Source organism: Tachypleus tridentatus, chromosome 1 (assembly GCF_004210375.1).
Source record: "Tachypleus tridentatus isolate NWPU-2018 chromosome 1, ASM421037v1, whole genome shotgun sequence".
Classification (NCBI taxonomy): Eukaryota; Metazoa; Arthropoda; class Merostomata; order Xiphosura; family Limulidae; genus Tachypleus; species Tachypleus tridentatus.
Genome location: NC_134825.1, coordinates 183,765,603 through 183,784,332, shown reverse-complemented (window position 1 = coordinate 183,784,332; position 18,730 = coordinate 183,765,603). Strand labels below are relative to the sequence as shown.

Genomic DNA, 18,730 nt, shown 5'->3' with positions numbered 1-18,730 from the left:
TCGCCAGGATGCGACTAGTTATAAAGAATTTAATAATTTAAATAACGTATCCTGAGTAACTGACCTTTACACTGCTCACACTGAATATTGGTATAAATACTGTAAGTGTTCCTTATAACGTCTTGAAAACCTGTCACAATTTACGACCAACAACAGGTCACTAATCAAAATATTTTGATAATCCATGTTCGTTTGTACTATTTACACTTTGCGCGTTTCAAGACATCAGATACTGTTTTTCGATGTACGATTTGGTTCTGTAATGGCTAAGAAAGCTTTATTTTTTATCTTTGCCTTTGTTGGACGGACGAGAAAAAAGTAAAAAAGAAGTCTTCCAAAAGGAAGACCAGACAAATATGATCAAAATAAACGTAAAGGATCGTTCCAAGGTTCCTGACTGGTTGAAAGAAAGAGGTCTCGCTTTGCTATTCAAAACACTTTCACAAAATCACAACTTTCTATCAACTAATGAACGTTCCACGACTATATCTAATTTAGAATAATGTAGCAAGTTTACACTGTTTATTACTGAACTAATTTGTTTATTACAGTACGGATAACTTTAGTTCCTTGCGGACAACCCAGTCTGTAAGTTTTATTTCGAACACTGTAGTCAATACTATCTCCAAGCACCTCGTAGGCTACTCTAACAGAATATTGGGATTTGTCTGCCACTTTTATAATGCGTCCACGACCTTAAAGTACTGTAACAGGACCAAGGAACCTAGGATACATAGTACATAACGCTAACCACTCAATTGAACTTACCAGAACAACTTTGTACAGTTTCTGTTTGTACTTACAATACACATTCTAGTATTATATCGTGAATTATATTCAAAATACTAAATAAACTGGCCAAACGACTTTGCATTTCTTCTGAACGAAAAAACAAACAAACATGATAATTAAAAAAACCAACCAACTTCAGTCATTGAAAAGACAACGAATTACTTAGATGAACAGTAACATAATTATAGTAGAAACTAATATATTCATGGTCAACATTACTTCAGCGCGTTACTTATTCGTTTAAGAACAGAAGTTGGGAAATGTTGACATCCCTCCATTCAACATGCCAGTGAACTACACCTCATACTATAAATTAAAAGGTAGTTGCGAAAGTTAAATGAGTAAAAATGTCTTCTTTGTCTTTGAAAGTGTACGTGTGTAAATTTTAAAGTTTGGTAAAGGCATCTTAAATGCATAATTTTCCCAGTTCCATAGCGCAGCGCTATCTTACGAAAAATGAAGTTCGTTACTTAAAGTAATAGAAAGTTTTGGCTGCACATAATGTGCATAGTAGTTGTTTGTAGTGTATTACTTTAAAATAAAACTAATATACAGAAAAGTTCAGACACTAGCAACTACAACAGAGAGAACTACCGATGAATGAAACCTTTACTATAGTCCCTAGGGCCTATACGACAACAGTGACTGAAACACCTGATGGTTCTGTTTTTAAATATTTTTATCACTTATTTCCTGCACATCCTTTAAAGAGTATATGTACAAAATACCCAAACAATGCCCAGACATTCGCAATGCTTTTGGTAGCAGTCGATCCTCAGCCAAGCATATCCATCCGATCTTTGATAAAGGAGTTTCTATGGCATTGTCAGCTATCCGCGAAGATCCCTTGGCTCTTAGAAACATGAGATTGTTGCAGTACATAATTCCAAGTACTTATAAATCAAAAAGTAATTTAACCAGAACTTGCATCACATTTTCCCCCGTCTACTTCGTTGACGTTAACGGTTAAGCGAGGTTGTTTGACAGTACGTAAACACTATTTTAAATAAACTATTAAGCCTACTTATCTTTTAGTTTTGCAGGATATCGAGTCACTTTATTCTAGTTATCATTAAGAGTTTTGATTATTCTCAACTAATTAACAATGTTATTTAAACCTAAACATACAAATTAATTATAACTCGGTTAACCCACTCACACACACATTTGCTATGACAACAGACATATACTACGACTAATAGTACACAGGTATTAAACACCAAGAATAATCTTGAAACCAAGAGAGCCTACTCTCGTCAGTTTGGAGTTTGTTTTTTTGTTTGTTTGTTAGCTTACTTACTATACTACTTTAAACAGACTTTCAAACTAGAACATGAATTATATTTGCATTAAATTTAGAATTATTTGGGAGAAAATTAGGGTACAGTTCAATATGGCTTCCAATAAACAACATCAACAATATACTTACTATATCAAGACATACGTTCTTAGTCTTACTCGCTGGTAATACCTGATACAGTTCAAAGTTTAGTTCATGAAGCAGATCTGTAAAAGTTGGCCATTCGTACCAACTAAGGGAGCAAAATGCCTGTATGTTTTGAAAGGTGAAAGTCCCTCGCTATCGAAAATGTCTAGTGGATCTTCCAACGGATAGCTTGTTATTTAATATTTAAAATAGCACAATTTTCAAAACTCTCCAATTCCCAAAAATGTTTTGATTTAGTCCAATAATTTAGAAGCAATGAGTTGATTTACTTATGGTAATTAATTACAACAAAACAGAACATTTACCGTGAAATAAGTGTTATTACATTTACACTGTAATAATATTCAGGGCCAGACCACACCCTTAAAATATAAATAAAATATGATAAAACACTGTTAAAATGTAATTATGCTGAGAATGTGTTCTAAATCAGTATTTATTTATTAAGTTATCGAAAGGTTGCGTGTTACACAAACTTAGTTAGATCTGTGTTAGTGAGAATTATTAAAATATATTATTTTTGTTATCAATGATATAACTCTGTACATAACTTTCTCTATAGCAACCAGCAATAACGAATTAATATTAATGTTGCTTGGCTGACATTGATGGAAAAATCGTACCATATCGTGTATATACATAAAAATGTTAAATCCAATACTTGAGAATGAGATAAAACTTTAATATATCAATACCTCTCAGTACAGAACACCAGATTAAAGAGATCGGTAGCGTTTATATTGCTAAATTAGGTGACTAACAAAACAAGTGAGACACAAAGCCAGTGTTTTTGTTGACTAACAAATCAAGTGAGGCACAAAGCCAGTGTTTTTGTTGACTAACAAATCAAGTGAGACACAAAGCCAGTGTTTTTGTTGACTAACAAAGCAAGTGAGACACAAATACAGTGTTTTTGTTGACTAACAAAGCAAGTGAGACACAAAGCCAGTGCTTTTGTTGACTAACAAATCAAGTGTGACGCAAAGCCAGTGTTTTGTTGACTAACAAATCAAGTGTGACACAAAGCCAGTGTTTTTGTTGACTAACAAAACAAGTGTGACACAAAACCAGTGTTTTTGTTGATTATGTTTTCACACGTTTCAAGTTCACAGGCTGGTGAATATTTTATTTATGGTATTTTGGCAGCTCGTGTTTCTCGTTGTATTTCTACACCACAAATTTCAGAATGTCGTCTAGACCTGGGAGCCCCACATCTAGTGTAGAACTAGTTGTCCATATTCCAGCACCTATTGACTTTCAGGTGATGGTAAGATGTAGCTGCTCCTCCAGACTTCTTCATCACATTGCTGTCTGGTAGTTGGCTCGTTCTGCCTGAAGATATGATGTGTCCTCACGTGGGGGCAGCTGTTCTGACTCGACAAATTCTTACTTCATCCTAAATAGTTGATTCCTAATTTCATTAACTTCTTTAATTCTGGATTGTAGTGCAACAAATCAACAGATGAATTCTTAGAGCACTAGAAGTTGTTCATGACGAACTTTATAGTCTCTTCCAAGATCTAACACAGCTGTTTTGAAAACACTCTCTGATGCGATTAATTGAAGTTCTGCCATTTTTACACGATCACCAAAAGCAACCTTAGAGTTGCAGCCTGTAAAAGGATGTAGTCCTAAAGTGCAGTACATGTGTTCTGTCCAAGTGTTTCCAAAGTAACTTAATTGGATACAGTATTCAGTGCCACATCTGATGAAAATATTGTCAATGTCTTTGTAGAACGCTAGACAAATAAAGAACAGGTCAATATCTTCAGACACAACGTCCCCTACATGAACTTCAAATGCGTGTTTACTATGAATAATTAGCCTCATGTTGCCTTCAATAAATCTCCAAATATATAATTCCCTTGTTCATACAGTTTTCAGTACTGACCTCCTAACGTTACTTTAAGACTTTACTTTTTGAGGTAAGAGTTTTCAACTCATTTGTCAGAAACTTTAACTCGTCCTTTTACTCGCTGCCTCATTGAAGGAATCTTCACCACTTCTGTATTGCTTGAACTGAAACCATCTTCTTGAACAATAGTCGCAGACCTCTTGTCCACCCTTTCTGCAGTCTTGATTAACTTATCTTTACACACGTCAAACAATTCTTTTTTTTTATTGTCTGATTCAACCGTGAATATGGACTGTGAAAGTTCTCTGACTGTTTTATGTGTTTTCTTATAGCAAAACCGCATCAGGCTATATATGCTGTGTCTACCGATAGGAATCGAACCCCTGATTTCATCATTGTAAATCCTAAGTTACCGCTGTCCCACCGTTTTATGTTCTACATTTATCCTGTTTAAATAAGCTATTTCATGTATTATACACACAAATGGATGAAGAAGCCACTTTTGCAGATGTTCGTTTCTCCAGATGCATTGCTACTACTGCTGTATTTGTCTTTTTTATTGTGCCATCACAGTTAGACAATACCTAAATGAGCCTAACATATGCTGTAGGAACTGTCTCGTATCCAAATTCCTACAACTAAACTAATACCACGTGTCCCAAAAATTTGTGGTCGGATATTTGGAATAACTTCATTATTAGTAATCTTGGATTTCTTCACATTCTGTTTGTCACTGAATATCTTCAGCTACAACTTTGGTAAGCAGTCATAAGAATTTCTCTGATGCATTATCAGATGCTATTCGTTTATGTTTGAAATTAGAATACGCCTTTATCACTTTAGTTTAATTTATAGAAGGTTCTTTCGAACTGTTTCAGTCACAACACTGCCAGTAGATCAACTCATTTTGTCCATCAAGCTATTCTCCGTGTGTGGTTGCACACCATCCCGTCTCACTCCTGATGATTCTAAACCAGTCCGAGATAAAACAGAGGTCTATACTTGGATCATTCGTCTGAGGTATCTGAGACACGTGATCTGAATTCTTTTGTGATACAATTCCTGCTAACAGCACCCCCTGGGAGAATGAAACGTTTGTGTCCTCTGATCTTTTCGTGTCTTTGTTTAAAGTTTCTTCAACAATTTGGACAACAGTCACTCTGCCAAAAGTACTTCTGTAACACAGAAAACCTTGCATTCACGGAATGATTATACCTTTGGATATGATCAGTTGACACACGTGTCACATCCCGGTAGCACACTGGTAGATATCGTAACTGGTTGAACTTCCTTTATCTGTTGTAGTCGCTGAAGAGTTGTTTTCAGCAACTAAGGGGACAATAAACATCATGAAGTTCAGTCTCCACATTATATTTCAAGATTCACCACACTTCTGGACTTCTGCTGCTGCCTTTATCAAGATGAAAGTTATCCACATTATATTTCAAGATTCACCACACTTCTGGACTTCTGCTGCCTTTATCAAGATGAAAGTTGTCCACATTATATTTCAAGATTCACCACACTTCTGGACTTCTGCTGCCTTTATCAAGATGAAAGTTGTCCACATTATATTTCAAGATTCACCACACTTCTGCTTCTGCTGCCTTTATCAAGATGAAAGTTGTCCACATTATATTTCAAGATTCACCACACTTCTGGACTTCTGCTGCCTTTATCAAGATGAAAGTTGTCCACATTATATTTCAAGATTCACCACACTTCTGGACTTCTGCTGCTGCCTTTATCAAGATGAAAGTTATCCACATTATATTTCAAGATTCACCACACTTCTGCTGCTGCCTTTATCAAGATGAAAGTTGTCCACATTATATTTCAAGATTCACCACACTTCTGGACTTCTGCTGCCTTTATCAAGATGAAAGTTGTCCACATTATATTTCAAGATTCACCACACTTCTGGACTTCTGCTGCCTTTATCAAGATGAAAGTTGTCCACATTATATTTCAAGATTCACCACACTTCTGGACTTCTGCTGCCTTTATCAAGATGAAAGTTGTCCACATTATATTTCAAGATTCACCACACTTCTGCTGCTGCCTTTATCAAGATGAAAGTTGTCCACATTATATTTCAAGATTCACCACACTTCTGCTGCTGCTGCCTTTATCAAGATGAAAGTTGTCCACATTATATTTCAAGATTCACCACACTTCTGCTGCTGCCTTTATCAAGATGAAAGTTGTCCACATTATATTTCAAGATTCACCACACTTCTGCTGCTGCCTTTATCAAGATGAAAGTTGTCCACATTATATTTCAAGATTCACCACACTTCTGGACTTCTGCTGCCTTTATCAAGATGAAAGTTGTCCACATTATATTTCAAGATTCACCACACTTCTGGACTTCTGCTGCCTTTATCAAGATGAAAGTTGTCCACATTATATTTCAAGATTCACCACATTTCTGGACTTCTGCTGCCTTTATCAAGATGAAAGTTATCCACATTATATTTCAAGATTCACCACACTTCTGGACTTCTGCTGCCTTTATCAAGATGAATCTTAGTTGTAGTATCTTGTTAGTCCATCACAGATAATACACAGAATTAAATCTTCTTGTGTTTTTTGAACGTCTTTAGGGACATCATCCCCTTCGCAGCAGTTAACATCTTTTCAGCATTCACCTAATCCTGTGAAAATGTTCCCAGTTTAATCTACAAATAGTATTTTCAAAATCGCAAAGTTTACTTTATTCCAGCACAGGTATTTGTGAAAATGCATATCATGTGAAACATTATCAAGTTTGAGAGACAGTAATACGCTCCCCTAATTCTAATCACTTAAGGTTATGTTATAGTTCAATGTTCCGATGGAAGTATCACTTTATGAGTAGAACTAACCATTCTCACAGTTAACCCTTTTTAATAACTATAAAAACTGATTTGATTATCATGGGTTACATATCTGTTCTATAACTGTTATAAGAGTTTAACTATAAAGACTGATTTGATTATCATGGGTTACCCATCTGTTCTATAACTGTTATAAGAGTTTAACTATAAAGACTGATTTGATTATCATGGGTTACCCATCTGTTCTATAACTGTTATAAGAGTTTAACTATAAAAACTGATTTGATTATCATGGGTTACCCATCTGTTCTATAACTGTTATAAGAGTTTAACTATAAAAACTGATTTGATTATCATGGGTTACATATCTGTTCTGTAACTGTTATAAGAGTTTAACTATAAAGACTGATTTGATTATCATGGGTTACCCATCTGTTCTATAACTGTTATAAGAGTTTAACTATAAAAACTGATTTGATTATCATGGGTTACATATCTGTTCTGTAACTGTTATAAGAGTTTAACTATAAAAACTGATTTGATTATCATGGGTTACATATCTGTTCTATAACTGTTATAAGAGTTTAACTATAAAAACTGATTTGATTATCATGGGTTACATATCTGTTCTATAACTGTTATAAGAGTTTAACTATAAAGACTGATTTGATTATCATGGGTTACATATCTGTTCTATAACTGTTATAAGAGTTTAACTATAAAGACTGATTTGATTATCATGGGTTACCCATCTGTTCTATAACTGTTATAAGAGTTTAACTATAAAGACTGATTTGATTATCATGGGTTACATATCTGTTCTATAACTGTTATAAGAGTTTAACTATAAAGACTGATTTGATTATCATGGGTTACATATCTGTTCTATAACTGTTATAAGAGTTTTACTACAAAGACTGATTTGATTATCATGGGTTACCCATCTGTTCTATAACTGTTATAAGAGTTTAACTATAAAGACTGATTTGATTATCATGGGTTACCCATCTGTTCTATAACTGTTATAAGAGTTTAACTATAAAGACTGATTTGATTATCATGGGTTACATATCTGTTCTATAACTGTTATAAGAGTTTAACTATAAAAACTGATTTGATTATCATGGGTTACATATCTGTTCTATAACTGTTATAAGAGTTTAACTATAAAGACTGATTTGATTATCATGGGTTACATATCTGTTCTATAACTGTTATAAGAGTTTAACTACAAAGACTGGGTTTTTTATCATCATATGTTACATATCTGTTCTATAACTGTTATAAGAGTTTAACTATAAAACTGATTTGATTATCATGGGTTACATATCTGTTCTATAACTGTTATAAGAGTTTAACTACAAAGACTGGGTTTTTATCATCATATGTTACATATCTGTTCTATAACTGTTATAAGAGTTTTACTACAAAGACTGGGTTTTTATCATCATATGTTACACATCTGTTCTATTGCCGTAATGAGAGTTTAATAATAAAGACTAGTTTTTATTATCATTATGTGTTACACATTTCTTCCATGGGTGTTGAGAGAGTTCACCCATAAAGACTGAGTTTTTGGTTATCATGTGTAACACATTTCTTCTATTGTTGTTGAGAGAGTTTAACTATAAAGACCGGTTTTCGATTATCGTGTTACCCATCTGTTCTATTCCTGTTATAAGAGTTTAACTATAAAGACTGGTTTTTGATTATCGTGTTACCCATCTGTTCTATTCCTGTTATGAGAGTTTAACTATAAAGACTGGTTTTTGATTATCGTGTTACCCATCTGTTCTATTCCTGTTATGAGAGTTTAACTATAAAGACTGGTTTTTGATTATCGTGTTTCCCATCTGTTCGATTCCTGTTGTGAGAGTTTAACTATAAAGACCGGTTGTTGATCATCCTGTGTTACCCATCTGTTTTATCATATTTCTATTGAGAAAGATCCGCCTAAAATATTGCAAAACGTATGGAGAAAGAAGGGTCATTATCTACTGCAAAATGTAAGTTTGAACTTCCGAAGTGCCTGTGAAACAAAAAGTAAAACCAACTATTAAACATGAGGTGTATCAATATAAGTATGTTTTGAATCTAGTTATTTTGACCAATTTACCAAAAGAAACATTGAAGTATATTTTAAATCGTCTGAATTTATCAGGGAAGTTTCTTTAGTGCACAAAATATTTCTGAAAAGACGACAAAAACTATAATTAATGACTGATAAAATACTAAGTGTAACGGACTCATTTTTATAACATACGTATTCACGGGCATTAAAACAGGTTTCATATAATATATTTAATGAGAAACAAAATAGCACAAGTCTCACTCACTGGAATTAATTATAAAACAAAAACGATTTATCTTCTCGTTCAAATGTTGGCTACCATTTGGGGTCAGGTATAAAAACGTTTCACTTTCACACAATAAACAACCAAACAGAGAGGCCATCAGTACATTCTGAAACGTAGCTTTCAAAAGAAAAATAAAATCCTCGTGGATTTTGTTCCACAAAATTACATCAAAAATTATTTGGCCCATGGACTATTATTAGTTATTATGTTTCCAAACATGAATTCGCTACAGTCTCATAATAATGTTTTTCCTTGTGGTTTTTAATTTTTTTTTAAATAAATGAAACTTAGTTGTTCACATATGATCAAATATACAACGTAATCGAGACAGCATTTTAATTAAAGTAACTAAAACTAACATTTATTATAAGTTTTTAGGGCTATTAATAAAATGTTTTGTTTATTTCTTAGAAAGTCCTTAAAAATTCAATAATTTTTAGGGCCCTAGATGTATCATTAATTAGTTCGTTCAAACTCCAAGTTCTAATTCTGACAAGTCCAGCCGGATTTAATCCTAACCAACAAAGAATAAGAAAACAGACTAGACTTGGCAGTATAAGAGACATGATATATTATTTGGCTAAAGTAATTACTTGATTAGATTTGTTTAACATTGTGGGAAAAGTGAATCGCCACCTATGCACAGTGGTCCATAACTGGAGGGAATGCTATTTGCCAACCGCATCCACTACTAACTCTTGGGCTACTCTTGTCTGACCGAAGATTGGGACTGGATTGCCATCAATACAGCACATTCACGGCTCCAGAGTGTTGAACTGTCACTTATATAACAGGTGTTTTTCATAGCAACGGTTTGTTTGTTTGTTTTTAAAATTTAGCGCAAACCTACACGAAGGATATTTGCGCTAGATGTCCCTAATTTAGCAATGTAAGACTAGGGGGAAGGCAGCTAGTGGTCACCACTCATCGCCAATTGTCGGGGGCTATCTTTTATTAACGAATAGTGGGATTGACCGTCATAATAAGCCCAGCATGGCCAGGTGGTTAAGCCACTCGACTCGTAATCCGAGGATCGCGGGTTCGAATCCCCGTCACACCAAACATGCTCGCCCTTTCTCGTGACAAGATTTATGTGTGTGAACATTCACCTAACTAGCTGCTTATGCAAGAGTGTCGTGCCTTTATGTCAAATATCAAAACAAACTTTATTGTAAATAGCCATGATTGGATATACAAATGTATACAATGGTTTATCTATGCTGTACGCCCTTCAGTGCTATCGAAACTCCTGATATATCCTGATTTAGCTGCTCCATTGTGGTTGGTGGATTCAATGATTGTAGTCCAATTTTTGTGAAACTTGAGTTTTAAGATTCTGTAACATCAAAACGTACCCTCTAGTTACGAAACTAACTTTTATTACATGCACCATACTCTGGTTGGCTGTCATATTGTATCAGGTAACATTAAAACGTACCCTCTAATTACGAAACTAACTTTTATTACACACACCAAACTCTGGTTGGCTGTCATATTGTATCAGGTAACATTAAAACGTACCCTCTAATTACGAAACTAACTTTTATTACACACACCAAACTCTGGTTGGCTGTCATATTGTATCAGGTAACATCAAAACGTACCCTCTAATTACAAAACTAACTTTTATTACATGCACCATACTCTGGTTGGCTGTCATATTGTATCAGGTAACATTAAAACGTACCCTCTAATTACAAAACTAACTTTATTACACACACCAAACTCTGGTTGGCTGTCATATTGTATCAGGTAACATTAAACGTACCCTCTAATTACGAACTAACTTTTATTACACACCAAACTCTGGTTGGCTGTCATATTGTATCAGGTAACATCAAAACGTACCCTCTAATTACAAACTAACTTTTATTACATGCACCATACTCTGGTTGGCTGTCATATTGTATCAGGTAACATCAAAACGTACCCTCTAATTACAAAACTAACTTTTATTACATACACCATACTCTGGTTGGCTGTCATATTGTATCAGGTAACATCAAAACGTACCCTCTAATTACAAAACTAACTTTTATTACATGCACCATACTCTGGTTGGCTGTCATATTGTATCAGGTAACATCAAAACGTACCCTCTAATTACAAAACTAACTTTTATTACATGCACCATACTCTGGTTGGCTGTCATATTGTATCAGGTAACATCAAAACGTACCCTCTAATTACAAAACTAACTTTTATTACATACACCATACTCTGGTTGGCTGTCATATTGTATCAGGTAACATCAAAACGTACCCTCTAATTACAAAACTAACTTTTATTACATGCACCATACTCTGGTTGGCTGTCATATTGTATCAGGTAACATCAAAACGTACCCTCTAATTACAAAACTAACTTTTATTACATGCACCATACTCTGGTTGGCTGTCATATTGTATCAGGTAACATCAAAACGTACCCTCTAATTACAAAACTAACTTTTATTACATGCACCATACTCTGGTTGGCTGTCATATTCTATTAGGTAACATCAAAACGTACCCTCTAATTACAAAACTAACTTTTATTACATGCACCATACTCTGGTTGGCTGTCATATTGTATCAGGTAACATCAAAACGTACCCTCTAATTACAAAACTAACTTTTATTACATGCACCATACTCTGGTTGACTGTCATATTCTATTAGGTAACATCAAAACGTACCCTCTAATTACAAAACTAACTTTTATTACATGCACCATACTCTGGTTGACTGTCATATTCTATTAGGTAACATCAAAACGTACCCTCTAATTACAAAACTAACTTTTATTACATGCACCATACTCTGGTTGGCTGTCATATTCTATTAGGTAACATCAAAACGTACCCTCTAATTACAAAACTAACTTTTATTACATGCACCATACTCTGGTTGGCTGTCATATTCTATTAGGATATTTTAGTTAAAACTTTTATGTATTCGTTCCGTCATCTATTCCCCTCGGAAAAATTTCAAAAAGCTAAACGTTGCGTTTGAAAAGAGATTTCTAAAAACTTAACTTTTACTTGCACCGATTCTTACCTTTTCCCACGTGTTTACCGACCTAACAAATCACGAATTTTACACTTCAGATGTCTGTTCTACAACATATCATCATATCCTGTTTTGGTTTAAAATGCATCATTAAACGGATAAAGTTTGGAAAAGTACGTGTCCACTGAATGGGAGAGAAAATATTTAAACAACACAGAAAACTGAACTATTAGAATGTGCCCACCATAAGCTATATTTGTTGGATATAAATTATCTCTTCCAATAGCACTGTTAGCCAAACTATCGTTACCTAACCTGTCAAAGGTAATAGTGACGCCATTTTGAAATATGAGACTCGCTGGTGAAACTTTGTCAGTTTTGTGTATTTTTATAATGGTTTATAGCTAGAAGCAGTTAACGGTAAAATAAATATATCAACGATTGTAAATTAAGTCCAAATTGATTATATACATAAAATAGAACTTTCTAGTCAAGAATAAAAACAGTAAATATGCTAAGTTTATAAGCAAGTTTGAGAACGCAAAGTGCTTTACCCATTATTTATAACTTAAAATACTTCATAATAATTATAAACTTCTTATAAATATTAACCAATGGTGGTTCAGAAAAAAGTAGTCACGTGAATTACAATCCAATGACCTTTCTATACTGTTTTCGTAGTTGATTTTTAAGTATATAATTACCAGTAAAGCGTGTTGTGTAACAATAATAATCAGCTACGTCACCACCCCTGTAAAAAGGCGCCACTGTAACTGAGTGGGTGGAAGTTGCTTTTTAACGTGAACACGCCACATTTCGTGCCAAAACACAATAAGCTTGGAATTGATAATGACCAAGAGTGATATATTTTCTCTAGCTATTAGCCCCAAATGAAGAGAAAAAAAAAATAGAAACAGTAGTATGTCACACTAGAAAATGTCTCCTGGTGAGACACAGTTAATTTCATGAGCTTACAACGCTAAAGTCTGAAGTTCGATTCCCTCCGACAAACAAAGAGCGCAGATGGCAAATTTTATAACTATGCACAAAAAACACTCGAACATTTGGGTAAGTTCCCTAAAAGTCGCCAGTAGGGGTTAGATAGTTAAGTACAAAGTCACACAATACGTTGTTTATACTGTGCCCACCATGGGCATCGAAACCCAATTTTCAGCATCATAAGTCCAGGACTTTCTCACGGAGAAGTTAATATGATTAGAATAACCTGTCTCGTAAACATATTATAACAAGAAGATTATTTTAACGTTTCGCATACTTGGATTATAATAACAATAAGATTATTTTAACGTTTCGCATACTTGGATTATAAAGGTTTCTTTTTCTTTTCAGTCAATGTTTCAAATGGAAGTCGGAAAATAAAATAAAACATTTCCTGTGAAAATCCCAGTTTACTTTTTACCTGTTTCCATCTAATTAAAACCGAAACAAGATCATGTAACTTTGTCAGAAAAAATAAAAGTCGCACCTCGTTTAGATTTAGTAAACGATCATACAGTTCATGTTCTTTATTATACATTACGTATTCTGGAAGTAATTTTATTTAAAGGATGTAAACCACGGGACGCTTCTGTTATTAAGCGTTAATTTTGACAAGGCATGCAAAGGAAACGCATTTTCTTATATTGGAGTTGTTCTGCGCGTGCACAAGTTTAATAATAGATTCTTATTTATCGTTTTCTAATGTACCACCTTACGTCACATTGGGTATGGTCAGTGATAATATGGTTCAAGAAGGAAATTATAACATTTAAACTAAGGCCTAACAAGAGGTATTGCTGTTTAATGTATCTCAGAACGGCTGGTATGGATATTAACACACTTATTGACAAGGAGAGTACTGCTGTTTAGCAAAAAATCAGAATTCAGGTTGTGGTGTTTTAACACAAGGCCATAACAATCCGAGCTGTTCGTCCCATCAAAAAACACTCATAATCAACTCTTGAGCTACTCTGACTTAACAGACTATCATTCTTTTCGCGCACCTACAAAATCCCTAAAGTATAAAGCGAAGTTTTTCATCCTTGGGTTTACACGTTAACGATTAGTTCATACTCAGCCCTCCAGGAGAAATATTAAGTAAAATTTCCAGTTGACGGTCGAAGTTAAGAACATTTTAATTCTATTATTCGGATTATTTTATTCTAAGAAAGAACTAAAGACCCTAAGCTGTAACAGGTCACAAGCTACAAATTCAGAGACAAAATACAGAATTTAAATTCAGTACGGTTTGTTTGTTTTTTTAATTTCGCGCAAAGCTACACGAGGACTATCTGCGCTAGTAGTCCCTAATTTAGCAAGGTAATACTAGGGGGAAGGCAGTTAGTCATCACCACCCATCGCCAACTCTTTTACCAACGAATAGTGGGACTGACCGTTATAACGTCCCCACGACTGAAATGGTGAGCATGTTTGGTGTGACGGGGATTCAAACCCGAGACCCTCGGAATACTAGTCGAGTATCTTAACCACCTGACCATGCTGGGCCTAAATCCAGTATGTAAAACTAGTTTAAATCATAAAGAATCCAATTACTAGCCAACACTCGTGTTCAAATAGACTAAAACACTACCTTCTCTACCCGAGTAAATTATCAGCTTAATCGTTACCAGTTCTCCGAGTGAATTACCAGCCTCATCCTTACCAATTATTGTACTGAATTACCAGCCTATTATTTATTAGAGTTGCCATTTATCAGAGTAAAGTACCAACTTAATTGTTACCAGTTGTCCCTCTAAATTACGATCGTAACGCATTAACTGGAGATGAAACCGCCATCTAGAGAGAATACAGTAGTAGCTGTTATTGTCACACCACTGTTAAATTAGCGCATCAGTGATTATTTCACTGTGGATTGTGATACAGAATACTATTCCTCCTCTGATCTAACAGCTGTAATAAATCGTCAAATAAAACATAAGAAAATATTTGCCGTCGATTTGTTTTTTTTGCAATATGGGTTACGCTCACTAAACCTCGTTTCTTTGCCAGCTTTAATTATTAGTTTTATCCATGATTGGCTTCCTTATATTGAGTACGATTGCCATTTCAGGTAAGACTTGTATCTGCTACAGACTGAGACCTCATGTAAAATACATTGTGATGGATAACAGACAAATACAAAGTGCTAAGTTTATACACAAATGACAAGTTATCCAAAACAGTGAAAATTATAACTCAAAATATCATACATACAGCATTGTATCAAAACGAGTCTTGTTCTTTGTGTTTAAGCCTTGTCAGGGTTAGAGATGAGGACACATTCACCAAAACTATATAACTCAGTAACAGTTAGTGAATCACGTGGCAGATTGAACTTCGTATTTGTTCGTAGTATTTTAAATAATTTGTCTGCTAATTGATTCAGAAAAGTAAATTAGTAACATCAAATCCTACATGAATACTAGCGTATAGTCTGTCAATACTGATGAGGTAAGTACTACCACCCCGACCCTACACTATACCCTAACCTCACTCACCCTTCATAGTTAACTGAAATAAAGTTTGCGAAATCAAGAATGACCAACAAAGAAACAGAAAAATGTAGTCGATACAACCAAACATTAATATATTCCTTTGTGAGCCAATCAACATTAAGATTATTCATGAAATTAATTAGTGCGATGTTCCTAGAATAATTATTGGTGAAAACCGGTTAAGATTAATAACTTATATCGAAAAGTCGACACATTCCAACAATGACTCTTATGTCCTGTTGCTTAGCAACGAAGTATAAGCTAATGTTGTTAGTGTGTGTATACTGAAATTATAACAAGAAAACTGAAAAATTTGTCAAGTCACCTTCGATTAAACAGGTTTAATATTAAAAAACGGAGATAGAAAATAGCTAAATTCAGAAACGAGTTAAGTATAGATTGAATCGATATTTCTACTTTTGTAATAAATGTTATGAACTTGGCTTTAGGCTAGGCGATCCCCCCACTGTGTCTTTACTTGTATGACTACTCCTACCAAGAGAAATCACGAGTGACGTGACATACATTCATATAGATTAGATGATACATTCACTGTAGCGATTAAAATACATACGTTAAACATATAACTTTAAAGTAACTGGTGACACCAGTTGCATAAATATATAAAAACTATTATAAAACTAAAATCTACAATGACCATACAACGCACTGAACCACCGGTTGGGACACCCTTGCTATTAGGAATGTTCTCAGCTATAATTTCCATGCTAACTGTCAATGTTAGTCAGTTCAGGAGATTTAAGCTAGGCCTAATCCACACTATACAGTAGCAATCAAAGAGCCTAAACAAAGTGCATAAACCTGCTCATGAATCTCAAGTACACAGGCTTGGAACCAACCCTTACACTTATAACACTGAAGATAAAGCTTTGAAAATATTCACAATTATTCTTTAAATACATCGTAACTAAGCAATATATGAAACACAATCTGAGCTTCTAAAATAATGAATTTGAATAATGACTATAGGATATGAACTGCAAGTGAATTTTTGGTACTGAATGTGGCGGGTATCCGCACCACCACCAAAACACGTGATAACATTAACTCAGTAGATATCATGGGAACAGGTTATTTTGTTAAGTTGCAATAAAACAGCGGGGTATGGTATTCTCAAGACGGCTGGTATAGGTATTAATATTTTAATTAAAGTACAGAACAATGTTTCGACCTTCTCAGGTCATCTTCAGGTTAACAACGAGTTTGCAACTCTCTTTGTCATCCTGAAGATGACCTAAGAAGGTCGAAACATTGTTCTCTACTTTATTTTAATTAAAGTTTCAATACCAATACCAGCCGTATTGAGAATACATTTTTACTTCAAGTGGGTTTCTCGTCATCACGAATGGAAGGATTTTGAATTGACAAGTTCATGGTTCGCGCCCCGATACAACAACGTCGCACTCTGCATTATCGGGCCGTTGTGAAAGTGATAGTCCAGTAACCAAAGAATAGACGGTGGGTATTTTTGACTAGCTTGCTTCATAGAGTTTTTCAGATCAAAATTAAGGACTGCGAACTTATCGAGCAGTTGTTAAATGAGGGTAGAGTAACCCAAAATTTGGCGGCGGGTGCTTTTGACTAGCTGCCTTTCCTATCGTGTATCGTGCTAAAGCCTTTGTTTAACTTTGCGCAAATATTCGAATCACACAATTACAGTGTGAAAGGCATTGTATCCTACAGGAGAAATTAAGGGTTAAGCCCGGAGAAAACTAAGTCCCGTAAGTAGCACGATAAAAGCTAATTTAGATAAAAGATAATTTAGTAACAAAAGATGAGAGAATGATCCTCGGGGTCTACCCGCAAGTGGTATAATACTACTTGAAATTCAGCCCCTTGCAGCCCGATGGGGCTTTACAGGATTTTACTCAACCAAGAAGCTAGCGTGAGAAAGGATTGAACTCAATCAGCTAAAATATCTTTTGTGTAGATCTTACACAAAATGGCGAAGTCAGCATGTAAATAAGTCTGATGGATAGATACAGCACAGAAAATCGAATCAGCCCTTAACCTGATCAAGGTTTGTCTGGAAAAAATATATGTTTGTATGTTTTCAGCATGTTTGAAGTAAAGACACACACAAACGTTTCCGTATTAAGTGTCATCAACAAGTAGTTGAAACATCAACTGTTTTCGAACCAAAAAAAGATCGAAGTTAGGAACATTTCCTAACCAATCCTGGATCAGTAAAAGTCACTGATACTTCAAACATGTGAACACAACGTTCGACTGTCTTAACATCGATTATCTATTCCTTCTAATTCAACGTTCGACTGTCTTAACATCGATTATCTATTCCTTCTAATTCAACGTTCGACTGTCTTAACATCGATTATCTATTCCTTCTAATTCAACGTTCGACTGTCTTAACACCGATTATCTATTCCTTCTAATTCAATGTTCGACTGTCTTAACACCGATTATCTATTCCTTCTAATTCAATGTTCGACTGTCTTAACACCGATTATCTATTCCTTCTAATTCAATGTTCGACTGTCTTAACACCGATTATCTATTCCTTCTAATTCAATGTTCGACTGTCTTAACATCGATTATCTATTCCTTCTAATTCAATGTTCGACTGTCTTAATATCGATTATCTATTCCTTCTAATTCAATGTTCGACTGTCTTAACATCGATTATCTATTCCTTCTAATTCAATGTTCGACTGTCTTAACATCGATTATCTATTCCTTCTAATTCAATGTTCGACTGTCTTAACACCGATTATCTATTCCTTCTAATTCAATGTTCGACTGTCTTAACATCGATTATCTATTCCTTCTAATTCAATGTTCGACTGTCTTAACATCGATTATCTATTCCTTCTAATTCAATGTTCGACTGTCTTAACACCGATTATCTATTCCTTCTAATTCAATGTTCGACTGTCTTAACATTGATTATCTATTCCTTCTAATTCAATGTTCGACTGTCTTAACATCGATTATCTA

At 34.5% G+C, this 18,730-nt stretch overlaps 1 protein-coding gene across 2 annotated transcripts in view; it reads right to left on the bottom strand.

The window, feature by feature from the left end:
• Positions 1–18,730, bottom strand: part of LOC143232009 (transcriptional regulator protein Pur-beta-like) — an 86,249-nt gene that overhangs the window by 47,687 nt on the left and 19,832 nt on the right. The window contains exon 1 of one of the 2 annotated variants that reach the window (XM_076466987.1): positions 15,474–15,757. The exons of the other annotated variant lie outside the window; for it this stretch is intronic. The gene's annotated coding sequence lies outside the window, so the exon portion shown is untranslated. Of the gene's footprint in view, positions 1–15,473; positions 15,758–18,730 lie in introns of those variants that run through there. 2 annotated transcript variants of the gene reach the window in all.